The sequence below is a fragment of the Myotis davidii genome, unplaced genomic scaffold (assembly GCF_000327345.1).
Source record: "Myotis davidii unplaced genomic scaffold, ASM32734v1 scaffold127, whole genome shotgun sequence".
NCBI lineage: Eukaryota > Metazoa > Chordata > Mammalia > Chiroptera > Vespertilionidae > Myotis > Myotis davidii.
In genome coordinates, this window is record NW_006298311.1 from 248,537 (window position 1) to 264,408 (window position 15,872).

General features: G+C 45.3%; 1 long non-coding RNA gene across 1 annotated transcript in view; it reads right to left on the reverse strand.

Annotated features, from left to right (window-relative positions):
- Positions 1-1,810: 1,810 nt before the first annotated feature.
- LOC107184695 overlaps positions 1,811-15,872 on the reverse strand; it is a 45,136-nt gene continuing 31,074 nt past the window's right edge. Inside the window, exon 3 of the long non-coding RNA XR_001515594.1 lies at positions 1,811-1,872. This is a non-coding gene — a long non-coding RNA (uncharacterized LOC107184695). The remainder of the gene's footprint in view (positions 1,873-15,872) is intronic.

The following is a 15,872-nucleotide window of genomic DNA, read 5'->3' on the forward strand; positions in this document are numbered from 1 at the left end:
CCCTGGGGAGTGGGTGGTCATCCCCTGAGGGGTCCCAGACTGTGAGAAGGCACAGACCGGACTGAGGGACCCCCCTCTCCCGAGTGCACAAATTTTTGTGCACTGGGCCTCTAGTTAAGACATAAAATATTGAAAATGTCTGTTCTTTTTATTTTTTGCACCAGGATAGAATGTGTTTGTATAGCATGAAACTTAAAAATTTACAAATTGTGGCTACACTAGGGTTCTGAGATTCAGAATTGGTCAAAACAAATGCTAATCACTTTTGCATCTGTTTGAAAGATGCATGAGAAGGTAAAAGTGTAACCTGCTCATCTAGTTCTTGTTTCCTCTTATACTCAGAAAGGTGATCCTGGGCTTTTACCTGAATCCAAAGAGTCTCATAGCTCATGTAGTTCCCTGTCCCTGTCCCTGACCCAGGCTGGCCAAACCTCCATGGGGTGAGGGTCCCCACTGTGTGTGTGTGGGGGGGGGACTTGACCAGCCTGAAAACAGCCATCAGTCCCTCACCCAGGCTGGCCAGGCACCCCAGAAGTGTCCCCCACCCTAAAGGGGGTGGGGTCAGCCTGCAAACAGCCATCAGATCCTCAACCAGGCTGACCAGGCACCCCAGCAGGACCCCCACCCTGATCTGGGACTCCCTTCAGGGCAAACTAGCTGGCCCCCACCCATGCACCAACCCTCTATCCTATATAATAAAAAGGTAATATTCAAACTGACCCTAAGAGTAGAACGACTGGAATGACTGGTCACTATTACACACACTGACCACCAGGGAGCAGACACTCAATGCAGGAGCTGCCCCTTGGTGGTCAGTGTGCTCAACAGGGAGAGCTCTGCTCAGCTATAAGCAAGGCTGATGGCTCCCAGTACAGCGGCGGTGGTGGGAGCCTCTCCCGCACCCTCAGCAGTACTAAGGATGTCAGACTGCAACTTTGGCCTGCTCCATGCAGGCAAGTGGACATCTCCCGAGGGCTCCCATGCTGCCAGAGGGTTGTCTGATTGCCAGCTTAGGCCCAATCCCCTGGGGAGCAGGCCTAAGCCAGCAGTTGGTCATCCCCCGAGGGGTCCCAGACTGTGAGAAGGCACAGACCAGGCTGAGGGACCCCCCTCCCCTGAGTGCACAAATTTTTGTGCACTGAGACTCTAGTTAAGACATAAAATATTGAAAATGTCTGTTCTTTTTATTTTTTGCACCAGGATAGAAAGTGTTTGTATAACATGAAACTTAAAAATTTACAAATTGTGGCTACACTATGGTTCTGAGATTCAGAATTGGTCAAAACAAATGCTAATCACTTTTGCATCTGTTTGAAAGATGCATGAGAAGGTAAAAGTGTAATCTGCTCATCTAGTTCTTGTTTCCTCTTATGCTCAGAAAGGTGAGCCTGTGCTTTGACCTGAATCCAATGAGTCTCATATCTTATGTGTTCCCCTGTCCCTGACTTACATGCTGAGTGAGATCAAGGGAAGAGATGCCTCCACACAGACCCCAGAAAGACCAGAGTATCCTGAGCCTCAGGCCCTACACTTATAAGAAGAGGGCTGTTTCATATGCAAATATTTCTTCAAGCTCCAGGGTAAAGCCTCTCCTGGGCTATGCAGGCTCACAGCTCTCCCTCACACAGAGTTGAGCTCCCTGGGGAGGCAGAGCTGTGGTTTAGAAGAAGATGAGGCTGTTGGGTCTTCTCCTGTGCATGGTGACAATTCCCCAAGATGAGGGTCTCAGGGGTCAGACAGGGGTCATGGGATGTCTGTGACTGCAGGTGACTGAAATGGCTGATGCTCCTTGTCCCCAGGTGTCCTGTCCCAGGTGCAGCTGCAGGAGTCAGGCCCAGGACTGGTGAAGCCCTCACAGACCCTCTCCCTCACCTTCACTGTCTCTGGATTCTCCCTAACGAGCTACGGTGTGCACTGGACCCACCAGGCTCCTGGAAAGGTCCTGGAGTGGATCGGGGTTATAGGGAGTGCTGGAGATGCATACTGTAATTCAACACTGAAATACCACCTCAGTATCAACAGGGACCCATCCAAGAGCCAAGTTTACTTAACATTGAACAGCATCAGAGCTGAGGATATGGCCCTGTATTACTGTGCAAAAGACACAGTGAGGGGAAGTCAGTGTGAGCCCAGACAAACCTCCCTAAGGGAGACAGCAGGGCTGGGCTGCAGGGGGCACTCAGGACACCAGGGGGCGCTCAGAACCCACAGATTCTGTGTTGTGGCCCCAGAAGCAGTTGCAGGTGGTGTTTATGGCTGTTTCCTCTGAGGATCCTGGGCTTGCTCTCCATATAACAGTTTCTCCCAGATTCTCTCTAGACCTATGGTCTTGTGACTACCACTGGTGGCTTTGTATTATAACAGTTTTATTAAATTAGTAGGGACTTGCTCACATGCACCACAGGAGGCATTTTTCATTTAGAGGAAGAAAAATGCAGAGGGGTGTGTGAGCCTGGGAAACCATCATCACACAAATACTCTGTGACAATGAAATGTGGAACTTGCGTGAACCTCCCTGCATTCCAGGAAGGCCAACAAGTCTGTCAGAGATGTCTTCAGCCATAACTTTCCTTCAGATGATGCCCGAGTATCCCAGCAATGGCCGTGCCTTAGTGTCACCGCTGAACTCAGCCGTGGTCTGGGAGTTGTTCTCAGTTGTGTCTCCAGCGAAATCCATGGTGGATCTCAGGGAGCATCGGCTGGGGCCTGTTTCTTGTGATCCTGGTGTTTTGGGGAAGGATGGCGCATTCTCAGGACAACACACTTTATGAATTCTATACAAGATAACATGGTTTTATTTCATTTTCTTGGGTGGCACATGAAATAAATATGTGGTCTGCAAACAACTGTAATTTCCACACTGACCCTAATGCAGTGTCCCTTAGTTCTGTGAGGTGTCCTGCTGGCTGAGTGTAGACTCTCACAGGAGGAATTGTTAAATGTGGTGAGAAGACTTGTTCCTTTTTCCATTGTTTTCTCTCCATGCACAGAAATCTTTAGTGGATAAACTTTGTAAGATTCTTCAAAAAATCCCTTCTTTCTTCAAAGTTGAAAGCAGACATTTGTTTGACTGCTGATTCTTAGGTAGGAGCTGGTCCTGCCCACCACAGAGACAACAGAGAGCACCCAGGGCATCAGTTTATAGAGGGCATTCTTACCCTGGTTGGGGACTTCGAGGTGCTCCCCTGTCAGTACATGTTGCTCAGATCTACCTGTGGGAGGCAGAATTAGGATGCTGGTTAGGCTGTCACTGCTCAGCTTCACATATGTGCAAGTGCTGCCTACTCCCTGTGAAGTTCAACAGTTGTGTTTATCAGTCCTCTTATTTGTTGCTTCAATTATAAATTCGCCCCTAACTTTGCAGATGGGTGTACATTTTAAAAAAATAATTGAAGTAATAACCAAAGCCTCTCAGCAAAGGAAAGTGCATCACACATGTATTCAAGGGGGAATTCTATCAAAATTTCAAAGGAAAAAAACAGCATCTTCTCAATCAGTTCATCTCAAACACTTCCAAGAAATGCAAAACAGGGTAAACTTCCAAACTCGTGTATTGAGTTGACCACTACATTCATACCAAAGCAAAATAAGTACACAAACAAAAATGACAGGTCATATCCTTGATGTATATAAATGCAAAAATCCTCAACAGTCTTATATAAGTGATAATATTCTAATATGTAAATCAACCAAATGGCAGAATGAACGGTGGCTATGACACACATTGGCCACCAGGGAGCAGACACTGGGCTGAGGGACCCTCCTCCCAGCACCCAAGTGTAGCAATGTCGTGCACTGGGCCTCTAGTATAAGATAAAACTTAATAACATCTTGAAAAGATTATTTACCATCATCAAGTGGTATATTGTCCTAGAATGCAAGGATAGTTCAACCTTTATAAATCAGTAAACTGGATACACCCTTCCACAGAATAAAGGAGAAAATTATATTTTCATGTAAAAAGATATAAAAGGTCATTGAAAATGTTAAAACACCTTTATGATAAAAATTCTCAATACATTTAGTATGGAAGTGGTGTACATCAACGTAATACATGCTGCATTTCAATAGAAAACTGGTAACATTACGCTACATAGAAAAAAATTGAACACAATTCTTCTAACATCAGGCAGGACCAAGACCAAGGCACCCCAGTGACTACTTCTATTGAACAAAACTGGAAATCCTTGTCAGAGTGATGTGGTAAGAAAAAGAAATAAAAAGCCTGTAAATCAGAAAGGAGCCAAGAAATTGTCTCTATCTCTATGGCAGTGGTTCTCAACCTTCTGGCCCTTTAAATACAGTTCCTCATGTTGTGACCCAACCATAAAATTATTTTTGTCGCTACTTCATAATTGTAATGTTGCTACTGTTATGAATCGTCATGTAAATATCTGATATGCAGGATGGTCTTAGGCGACCCCTGTGAAAGGGTCATTCGACTGCCAAAGGGGTCGCGACCCACAGGTTGAGAACCACTGCTCTATGACTATGACATGATCTTAACAAGACTTCACAAGAAAATTGATAGAACTAGAAGGTAACTCTCGAAACATGTAAGGTACAAAACCATCACACAAATGGCTTGTGCCCCTGCACACTCTCAACAAAGTGTCTTCATCACTCTAGGAAATATGTGGGGGTGTTTCAGAGGAAAGAAAACTTGAATGGGCTTAACCACAGGGAGATTCCAACCTAATGAAACAAGAACCCTGGATGTGTGAGTCCATTATGTTCCCTGGGAGCTTCCTCCTGCCCCATGTGGCACTGAGTCAAGTGCAGGTTCCAGTTGATCCTCCCCCCATCATGTGGGGATACGGTGACAGTGGTCCCAAGGGTCACATGCAGATGTGAGATTTCCAATAACAAGATTTTCATAACCTATACTTAGTTATTCCTACTTTTTTATCCACATTGTCATAAAAATATCTTAGTTTTGATTGAGTTTTATCTATATCCCCAATGTTTGAAACTGGCTTTACTGCTTCTATAGTTCATGCTTCTGTTTCCCAATGATCCACACAGAGGCTCCAATCTCCCCCAACATTTGGTCCACTGGTTCAAGGTTCACAGTCTGTTCTTAGTTCATCCTGTGACTACTTTATGTGAAATAAGGCATTGGGTGGAACTTCTGTTTCCTGAATATGACACTCTAGCACTTTAATCTCCCTCTAGTTGTGATGGTTGATCACCTAAATATGTTAATACAGGTAAACTTCCAAGGTATCATATTTAAATCTTTGTCCTTTCTCCTATTTTTCTATTACAATAATTTTCATGCTGCATTAGTACGCCATCTTATCCAGCCAGGCATTACTGATCCCTCACTGGAAATGCTCCCTTTTCCAGGAGATGATTGAGGGAATCAGTTGGGTCCAATTGGGAGGAGCAGAGACCCAGGTACCAGAGCTAATGCTCATCAGCCATGAGTGCCCTTGGACATACCACAATCTGCAATGACATCCTTTATGTCAGTGTCCAACCCCAGACCTCTCTATATAGTAGGAGGCCATGCCAATAGGCCTCTCTCTTCTCATGAATTACAACCCAGCCCCAGGATCCCCAGGTGTTCCCATTGCCTGATTAGGAAGGAACACAGACCACACATCCTGGGGTTTGGATCAGCTGGGTTTTCCTTGCTAAGGACCAGCAGGGGATATTCAGACCCAGAATCAGGGCAAGTAGCCGGGATCAGGAGCCATGAGGGGCAGAGGATCATCTTCCCCTGTTTTCAGGGTTTCCCTTCTCTCCTGGCTGTTCAGTGGCCCAGGGACACACTCCCCTTGTCAGCTGTGCTCTAAGTGCCCACATTCTCACTGAGGACAACGATGGTGCGAACACAATTCTCTTTTCTTAGATGAGCTCTTTCATGTTTCAGGGACCATTATCTCAGTCAGTTCCCTTCTCTCAGACACACTGAATACACAGGGCACCTCTCCATTCCTGGGAGAGGGATGTGGTTTCCAAAAAAAGAAACATCAGGGAAGTAACACCCTGTGTCTGAGCTTACTCTGTCTGCTCTAAACAAGCACCCATCTACCCCAGGGTAACCCTCCTTCAAACAGGCACAGATCTGCCCCCAGGAGTTCCACTGACAGCTGCCCAGACAGTCTGGTCTCCCTGGGGCAGTGCATCCTCTGGCTCAGCAGGCACTCAGGGTGAGGGTGATGGCCAGGGTTTCCCCCTCACCCTCTACAACCCTCAGTCCCTGGACCAGAACCAGCCCAACGGAGGACCTGACTAAGCTCTCAGAATTCCATGTGGAGCAGAGTGAGAGAGGATCCCAGAGATGAAATCCCCTGCCACCTGCTGGGAAGCCCTCTGTGTGGGTTCCCGAGAGCCATCGGGCTCTTCTCTAACATGTGTCTCAGCTTCCACATGAAGAATCCACATGGATCATAAAAACCACCTGGACAGAGTCCTGGTCTATACCCACCCCCAGATGTGCCTCCAGTATCCCAGGACAACTTCCCAAGTATACCCTCTGCCTTCCACTCTCCACATACTCCCTAGACCTGTCTCAGGACCTGAGCTCCATGGATAGATCCTTGCTGACTCTCCCCAGCTCTTCCCACAGTGTAAAAAGCAGAGCAGACTCTGTAAAAACCTATCTGTCCCCCTTTATCCACCAGAACCCCTCTCACAGGTCCATCCACCTGTTGACACCCCAGGACAGGTCACAGACAGGAGACCTGAAGCTGAGCCAGGACATGGTGACAGAGATCCCAAGGATCACATGCTGACATCGAGGTTCCCATTAACAACATTTTCCTGACCTAAACTTAGTTATTCCTAAATTATTACCCACATCCTCCCCTAAACACACTGGGTCATGATGGAGATTCTTCAATATCCCAATGTATGAAACTGGATCTGCAGCAGAGTCTAGAGAATAAACACCACAAAGGAGGCCATGCAGCTGCTACACATCCAGCACCAAACTACCCTGAAGAAACAGGACCAGGGAGCTCTGTCTCTGTCTCTATAACTTATGTCTCTGGTTCCCAGGGACCCACACAGATGCTCCTCTCTCCCCCAACACTTTGGCCACTGGCTCTAGGCTCACACTCTGGTCTTAGTTTATCCTCTGTTCACTTTGTAAGGGAAACAGTGTCACATGGGAATTCTGGTCTCCTGAACTGAACCTCTTGCACTTATACTTCTTTCTTAGCTTATGAGTGTTGATTTCTCTTGATTGTCATTGGTGAAAATCAAAGGCATCTCTAATTTTAAACCTCTTCTTTTCCTTTTTTTTTCTTTTTTAAAATATATTTTATTGATTTTTTTACAGAGAGGAAGGGAGAGGGATTGAAAGTTAGAAACATCAATGAGAGAGAAACATTGATCAGCTGCCTCCTGCACACTCCCCACTGGTGATGTGACCGCAACCAAAGTACATGCCCTTGATTGGAATCGAACCTGGGACCCTTGAGTCCACAGGCTGACGCTCTATCCACCGAGCCAAACCAGTTAAGGCCTCTTTTTCTTTTTATGGAAATTTTCTCTCCTGGGATTTTGTACAGGTCTCCTGCAGCAGTTCAGTCAACTGGGGGAGGGCACAGGTCCAGATGTGGGGAGTAATTCTTAACAGGCATGCACTAGTGAATGGGCAGTAGTGGACATGTTACATGGAAGGACCATGTCCTTTAAATCATTGTCCAACCCAGAAAGCCCTATATAGCAGGAAGACATGCAAATAGGGCCCCCTAAGCTCATAAAAATCAGCCCAGCCCTGACCCTGCAGCTCTGGGACAGGAGCCCAGCCCCGGATCTCCAGGTGTTTCCACTCTCTGATAAGGACCAAAATCAGACCACTCACCATGGGCTTTGGGCTCAGCTGGATTTTCATTGTTTCTTTTTTAAGAGGTAACTTATGCAGAACAAGAGACTCTGTGCAAGTGAGTGAACAGGAGTGAGAGAAACAGTGGATATGTGAGAGTTTCCTGACCAGGATGTCTTTGTGTTTGCAGGTATCCAGTGTGAGGTGCAGCTGGTGGAGTCTGGGGGAGGCTTGGTGCAGCCTGGGGGGTCTCTGAGACTCTCCTGTGCAGCCTCTGGATTCACCTTCAGTAGCAACTGGATGAGCTGGGTCCGCCAGGCTCCAGGGAAAGGGCTTGAGTGGATAGGTATAATTAGTACTGATGGTGGTACCACAAACTATGCAGACTCTGTAAAAGGCCGATTCACCATCTCCAGAGACAACGCCAAGAATACGCTGTATCTTCAAATGAACAGCTTGACAGCCAAGGACACGGCTGTGTATTACTGTGCAAAGCACACAGTGAAGGGATGTCAGTGTGAGCCCAGACACAAACTTCTCTGCAGAAGAGGCTTTGACCACCAGGGGGCGCACAGGGTCCCTGAACACAAGGACCATCCCAGCAGCAGGTGCAGTTGGAGGTTTGGGCTGGTTTCCTGTGTGGTTTCCTCTTCATGTCACATTTCCCTCAGGGAACCTCCCTGGATTCCTGATTCTGTTCTTACCTCTTAAGTCTCTGAATTAGAAAGTCTGTTGTAAACAGAGACAACTTTCTCACGTGGACAAGTGGCAGAGAGTCTCTTTCAGACACCCTTCTGCCAAGTAACAAATAATAATCAAATATTCTGCCCAAGTCAGCTAAACCAACCAAGAGGCTCTGCAGACTCAACAGTGCAGTTCAGCTCCACACAGCTCAGGGCCCAGTCAATCAGCAACAGGACACGTATGTGCTGCCCATGGACACCAGAGTCTTGTGACCCCAAAGTGAAGAAGGACCCCAGGTGGTGGAGGTCATTGACTTGTCATCATGCTCATAGCACTGAGAGTAGGTGACACCAGGCAGAGGCAGAGGTTCCACAGCAGCTTGGTACAGACGACGAGGCTGATGATAAACACACACCCCACGGACAGGGAATGTTTAATTTGCACATACTTGAAATCTCTGGGAAGCACAGGAAAGGCCCTTCATAAGATAGACCTGCTTCCACAGAGCAAGGAAAGGCTATTTTATTTTGTGAGGTGAAGGGGGAGATTCTGCTTCCAGGGGCTTGAGTGGTTTGAATCTCCCAATGACAACTAAAGACAAAACCATGGTTTCTCATCAGCTTCCTCCAGCGTGGCAGGTGGAGAAGAGGCAAGAATAAGCAATCAGTTATGAGCAGTGAAACAAAAATAAAATAGAATATGGCTACCTCTTTTACTTAACAACTATACAAAATGTGCAAAAATTGAGATACAGTATTATTAAGTGTGTTTGAAAACCAAGTCTACAGAAAATCGAAAGAATTCCATAATTCTAAGCAAATGAGGATGATGATGATGATGAATGGTGGTGATGATGATGATGAAGGTGGTGATGGTGATGACGGTGGTGATGGTGATGAAGGTGGTGATGGTGATGAAGGTGATGATGGTGATGATAGAATTAGACAGACATCGTGGTACAATATTATCCAAGGTCACCAGTTATTAGAAGGCCTTGTATCAATTTAGAGTTGGTTCTTTTGGGTTTCAATTTCCCAATGACATCCAAAGAGGAGACACCTGCTTTCCTTTCCGATAAGAAGTCGTTGTGTGTGGGAAAACCACAATGTCTATAGAAAATGAGAAGAAAAATTATAAGTAAGCAATTGGTGACTATGGTGATGATGATGATGAAGATGATGCTCAATGGGGGACTGGAGGGATTATGTAAACTTCAAACAATACAGATTTTGTAAAAAAAAATCACACACACATAATAAAAAATGATGGCTACCAATTGAGGCAAGGATTTGGTCTAATGAGATGATGACTCCTCACACAGATGCACCATCACTATGGCTCCTCCAGTGAGGGGTGTATACCCTTCCCTATAAGTGTTGACAGATTTCATAAATGGCACTCCAATGAATTATGCAGCTTGGTGATTCAGGCTGAGACTAGATCAGTAATGACTCTGAAGTTGTCCAAATGCAGATCCCCTGGACCTGGAAAGGTGTTACCTTCTGTAACAGAGACACTATGAAAATATGCATCTAGAAAACATGGATCCTCTTCCCACCAGTGTGCAATGACATGTTCCTTACTTCTCTCTCTCTCTCTCTCTTTTTCTTATCTTACTTCTCTTGATCCCTGCCTGCATGATCTTTAATGATTTTATCTCTAACAAGCTCCTGCTCATCATTATTCAGGTATATCCTATGATGATATAAGTTGTTTTTATCATTACCTGTACTTCCTTCAAGGATTTCACTGGAGAAGTCTTACAACCCTATGTCTAGTAACACTCTGTCCGTGAAAATTAGGCATATTTTTATCATGTGACTCAACACAACTCCAGCCTCCACCCGTCACCCAGTTCCACAGTCACATCCAGGTTTATGGGTAGTTTCCCAGCAGCACTCTCATCTGGTACCAGAACCTACTCCAGTCCCTGTAGCTGCTGTGGGCTAATCCATATGGACAGTGGAGGCTCAGCATTTTCTGGGAGTTCTCTGTTATATCACCCAAAACAGAACCCATCAAAGAAAATTCAGATGAATTGATTACACTTATTCAACATAGTACTGGAAGTTCTAGCCACAGTGATCAGAAAAGAAGATAGACAAGGAATCCAAATTGGAAAGGAGGAAGTGAAACTGTCATTATTCGCAGATGACATGATATTGTCCATAGAAAACCCTAAAGATTCCACCAGGAAACTACTGGACTTAAGAAATGAATTCATCAAGGTAGCATGATACAAAATCAACATCCAGAAAACAATGGCATTTTCATACACCAATAATAAACTCTCAGAAAGTGAAACTAAAAAAAAATCAATCCCATTTACCATTGTAACAAAAAAAAAAGATATCTAGAAATAAATTTAACCCAGGAGGTAAAAGACGTGTACTTGGAAAACTATAGGACACTGAAAAAAGAAATAGAGGAAGATACAAACAAATGGAAGCACAGACCATGCTCATGGATTAGAAGAATTAACATCATTAAATGTCTATGCTACCCAAAGTGATCTACAGATAGACATAAATCTCTATTAAAATACCAATGGCATACTTCACAGAACAAATACTCCATATATTTATATGGAACAATTAAAGATCCCGAATAGTTGCCGCTATCTTGAGAAAAAAGGATGAATGAGGAGGAATCACAATACCGTATATCAAACTATACCACAAAGCCATTATAACCAAAGCAGCCTGGTACTGGCAAAAGAACAGGCATGTAGCCAATGGATTAGAACGGAAGCCCCATGAATTGATACACAATGTTATGGTCAATTAATATTTGAGAAAGGAGGCAAGAACATACAATGGAGTAAAGACAGTCTCTTTAACAAATAGTGCTGGAAAAACTGGGCAGACACATGTAGAAGAGGACACCAACTTACATCATACACAAGAATAAACTCCAGATAGATAAAATATTTAAATGTAAAGCATGAAGCTGTAGACATGGTCACAAAATTTCCAACAAGAATCACGAATGTCCCACCTTCCTTACTTGTAACTGATGACAGTGGTATTAACAACAACAGCCACACTGTAGCACACAGACGAGCCACCCCTCATGAACACCCCACACTCACAGGACGTGCTTGTCCCTCTGAGGAACTCCACTCCTCTGTCCCTAAGAGGAGGAGCCAATGCAAATGGGGAGCTCCTTGTGCTAATAAGCCTGGCCCAGGCCCTGTCCCTGCACCTCTGGGAAAGCAGCCCCACCCCTGGGACCTGCAGTCTCCATTCACTCTAGGAGTCAACCCAGAGGAAGCACCATGATGTGTGGCCTGAGCTGGGGTATCGCTCTGATGCTCTTACATGGTAACATTATGGAGAAGCTGGGACTTGTGTGTGAGTGTGTGTATGTGTATGTGCCTGCTTCTAACCACAACTCTCCTGTCTGCAGGTGTCCAGTGTGAGGTGCAGCTGGTGGAGTCTGGAGAAGGCTTGGTGAAGCCTGGGGGGTCTCTGAGTCTCTCCTGCAAAGGCTCAGGATTCACGTTCAGTGACTATTATATAAGCTGGATACGGCATACCCCAGGAAAGGGATGGGAGTGGATAGGTTACATAAGAAACAAAGCCAACGGTCACACCACAGAATATTCTCCATCTGTGAAAGGCAGAGTCACTATCTCCAGAGATGATTCCCAAAGCACTGCCGACCTGCAAATGAGCAGCCTGAGGGAAGAGGACACCGCAGTGTATTACTGTACAACAGAGGCACAGTAAAGGGAAGTCAGTTTGAGCCCAGACACAAACCTCCCTGCAGCAGACGCTGTGACCACCAGGGGGCGAACAGGACACACAGACTTTGTGTTGCAACAGAGGAGCAGCTGGAGGTGTTGCTTATGGCTGTTTCCTCTGAGGGCTCTGGGTTTCGAACTCATATAACAGTTTATCCAAGACTCTCTCTAGACCTAAGCCTCTGTGACTACCACTGATGGTTCTGTGTCTTAACAGTTTTATTATGTTAATAGGAACACTCTTACATGCAGCACAGGTGAAGTTTCATGTTTACAGAAGAGAAATGCAGAAGGTGAGGGTTCAAGGTGGCTTGGATGTAGGGGGACTTATGCTCACCTCCTCCCCACAACCAACTGGAAATTACAACTACATTGGGGATCATTCACCCTGAATTACCAACTAAAGGCTATCTGAAGAGGAGACATTTAACCAAGCCGCCGGGAGAAGGCACCTTGAAACTGGAAGGAAGTGGGGGCACTGAAAAGGGATTGGCCCCTCTCCCCTGGTTGGTAGGCCAAGGTGATGGAGGGAAAGCTCAGCTGCAGAGGTTCCCCTGAGGGGTGTGAAGCCCAGACCCAGACCAGGACCCACCTGGAGTGCAAGAGGAGTGAATAGGCACCCACATAGCACCCAGCTGTGAAATGCAGGAAGGTTCTGTCTGCAAAGCAGAGGCAGATTCACTGGAGACAAAACCACCCCTTTAAAGGGCCAACAAGTAATATGTCTGTTAGCAACCGCGCATGCTGTGCTCCAAGGGAAGGAGATCAGTCAGAATGCAGCTACCTTAGGTGAGTCAGGATGGGTGGCTTAGGGGAGGGAGGTGAGGGAAGAGCCAGCAGGACCCCTGTACTGGGCCCTCCTCCATAACCAGCATCCTTGGTAGGAGCAATCCCCACCCAATGGCATCAGCCTGGGGAAAGCAATCCCCCACCTCTGGAACCTGTCAGCTCACCCTGAATCTTAGGCCCTGCTGAGTTGTCAGGGGGCATAAGCCTGGGCATAGACATCTGGGCATCTGAGGAGGTGTCAGAGCCTAGCTTTGGTGAGTCCATTGACCCACTTTCCCTTGAAACTCACTGGTGCAGGCTCCTCACAGGATATCTGATAGAAACAGCATCCTGGATTCTGGGAGACCCCATCTCTGGTCTCCACAGGCCCCACCCCCCTGACCCCCAGGGGTTCCAATGTACCAAGTTCAGAAATAAATCAGGGACAAACTCAGAAAGGTGGCTCTGGAGCAGGGGAACACACCCACCATCTTTCAAGAAGTCTGATGGGCTACTCCCCCTTAGGGAGATCCTAGAGCCCATCCTCCTGATTCCACCTGAGACTCTTTCAGAGGCTGAGTGTTTCCAGTAACTGAGGTTAACAGCCAGCTGACAGGTGGAGGAGGATGAGGGGTGCCTTGGGACATTTCCTGGCCCAACTCTGGGTGCCAAACACCAGCCTTGGAGCTCAGCTTTGTCCTTCCTTTGCACAGCTAACCCAGCAGAGGCACCACAAACTCTGAGTCACTTATATCTTCAAACTAGTTGTCAAGGGCTAGGCATCGACAGCACCTAATATCAACCTGCACCTCCCAGAGAACCTCCAAGAAGCCCTAAGTCAGCACACCCACTCACCATCTGCAGACAATATTGGAGCAGCATCCAACAAGCTTCATACACAGTATATCCAAAGGGAGATTGCAGCAGGCAATACATACTCTGTTGAGCCAAACCCCAGTTTTTCTTTTGTCTTCCTTATAGTATGTTTTCTTTTCTATTTTTCCTTTTCTTTTATACTTTTGATTTTTCACTTTTTCTTTCTTATTTGATTTTTCCCCATTTTAATTCCTTAACTTTCTTCTTTCCTTTCATATTTTTTACTTTTCTTTTTCTCTCCTTATACTTTTTTCTTTTCTTATTCTTTCTTTTTCTTTTCTTTATTATTGTCGTTTTTGCTGGTGGTGGATTTTTCTGTTTTGTTTTTGTCAACACCTCTACATTAGATTTCATGATGTGGTGTTGTTTGAGCCTCACAGTCAGTCAGTATGAAGGTCAATGCCAGCCATGAATGGGCCAACAGAAATCAAGACCCAATTACAACAGCAGGGCACACATAACCCACATATGGACATTCCAGAGCATTCAGCTCCAGACATCAAGGGAGTGCACAAGGATACCTGCTACATAAGGCCTCCCCACAAAGACTGGGTGTCATAGCAATTCTGCCTGGCACATAGAAAGAAATACAAAGAGACAGCCTTGTTGGGGAAACAAGGAAACAGGCCCCAGAACAAACAAGAGTTATCTCCAGAAAATAAACTAAATAAAATAGAGACAAGCAATTTCTCATATATAGAGTTATAAGTAATGGTTATAAGGATGCTCAATGAACTTAGTGGGGACTACAATAGCATGAAAAATTACACAGAAACTCTGAATAAGAACCAGTGATAAATGAACAATGCCATATCTAACATCAAGCATTTGGGGGGCGGGGGTTGAGTGGGAGACATATGTACTACTATTTGTAGTACCTTAAACAATAAAAAAATATACACTGGAAGGAATAAATAGTAGGTTGGATGAAGCAGGGCGTAAGAGCCAGCAGGACCCCTGTACTGAGCCCTCCTCTATAACCAACAGCCATCAGAAATGCACAGAGAAAACAATTGAAAAGAATGAGGATAGTTTTAGAGAACTTTGGCACAACATGGTATGAAACAACATCTGCATCATAGTGGTATCAGAGAGTAGACACAGAGTAATTGATCAAGAACCTATATGATAAAATAATGACTGAAAATTCCCCTAAACTGGTGAAGGAAAGTCACAAATCCAGGAAGCACAGAGTCCCAAATAAGATGAACCCAAAGAAGCCCATAACATCATGATTTAAATGACAAAGGTTAAAGACAAAGAGCCCATCTTAAAAGCAGCAAAAAGAGAATCTTAAAAGCATCTAAGTACCTACAAGGCTGCTCCGACAAGACTGTCGTCTGATTTCTCAACAGAAATATTTCAGGCCAGAAGGGAGTGGCAAGAAATATTCAAAGTGATGAAGAGCAAGAACAAACAACCAAGAGTACTTTACCTAGAAAGATTTTTAGAATTGAAAGAAGAATGAAGAGTTACCCAGACAAGAAAAAGCTAAAGTAGTTTGTCACCACCAAACCAGTATTACAAAAAATTATAACGGGTCTACTGGAAGAAACTGAAGGAGGAGGAGGAAGAGTAAAAGAAGAAAAAATGCGGAGATGAAAATATAAAATGGCAATAAATGTGTACCAATAAATCATCACTTTAATTGTAAATGGCTTAAATGCTATAATCAAAAGACTTAAGGTAGCTGATTAGAGAAAAAAGCAAGTCTCGGACTCTCATAGCCAGTTAGCCTGGAGGTCAAATCACCCCCGGTATTGCCCACAACAATCAAGGCTTAACTACAACAAGACTGCGCACAAAGACCACTAGGGGGGTGCACCAAGAAAAGATAAAAAAAAAATGCGGATACAAAGAAACAGGACGCAAAGGTCAGAAATGGAAGATATAGAGCTCAAATCCACACTTTTAAGGTCTCTCAAAAACTGTCTAGAAGCTGCTGATAGACTTAGTAAGGCCCTCCAAAAGACTGGTGAGACCGCTGATAAATGTAGTGAGATCCTCAAGAAATCTGAT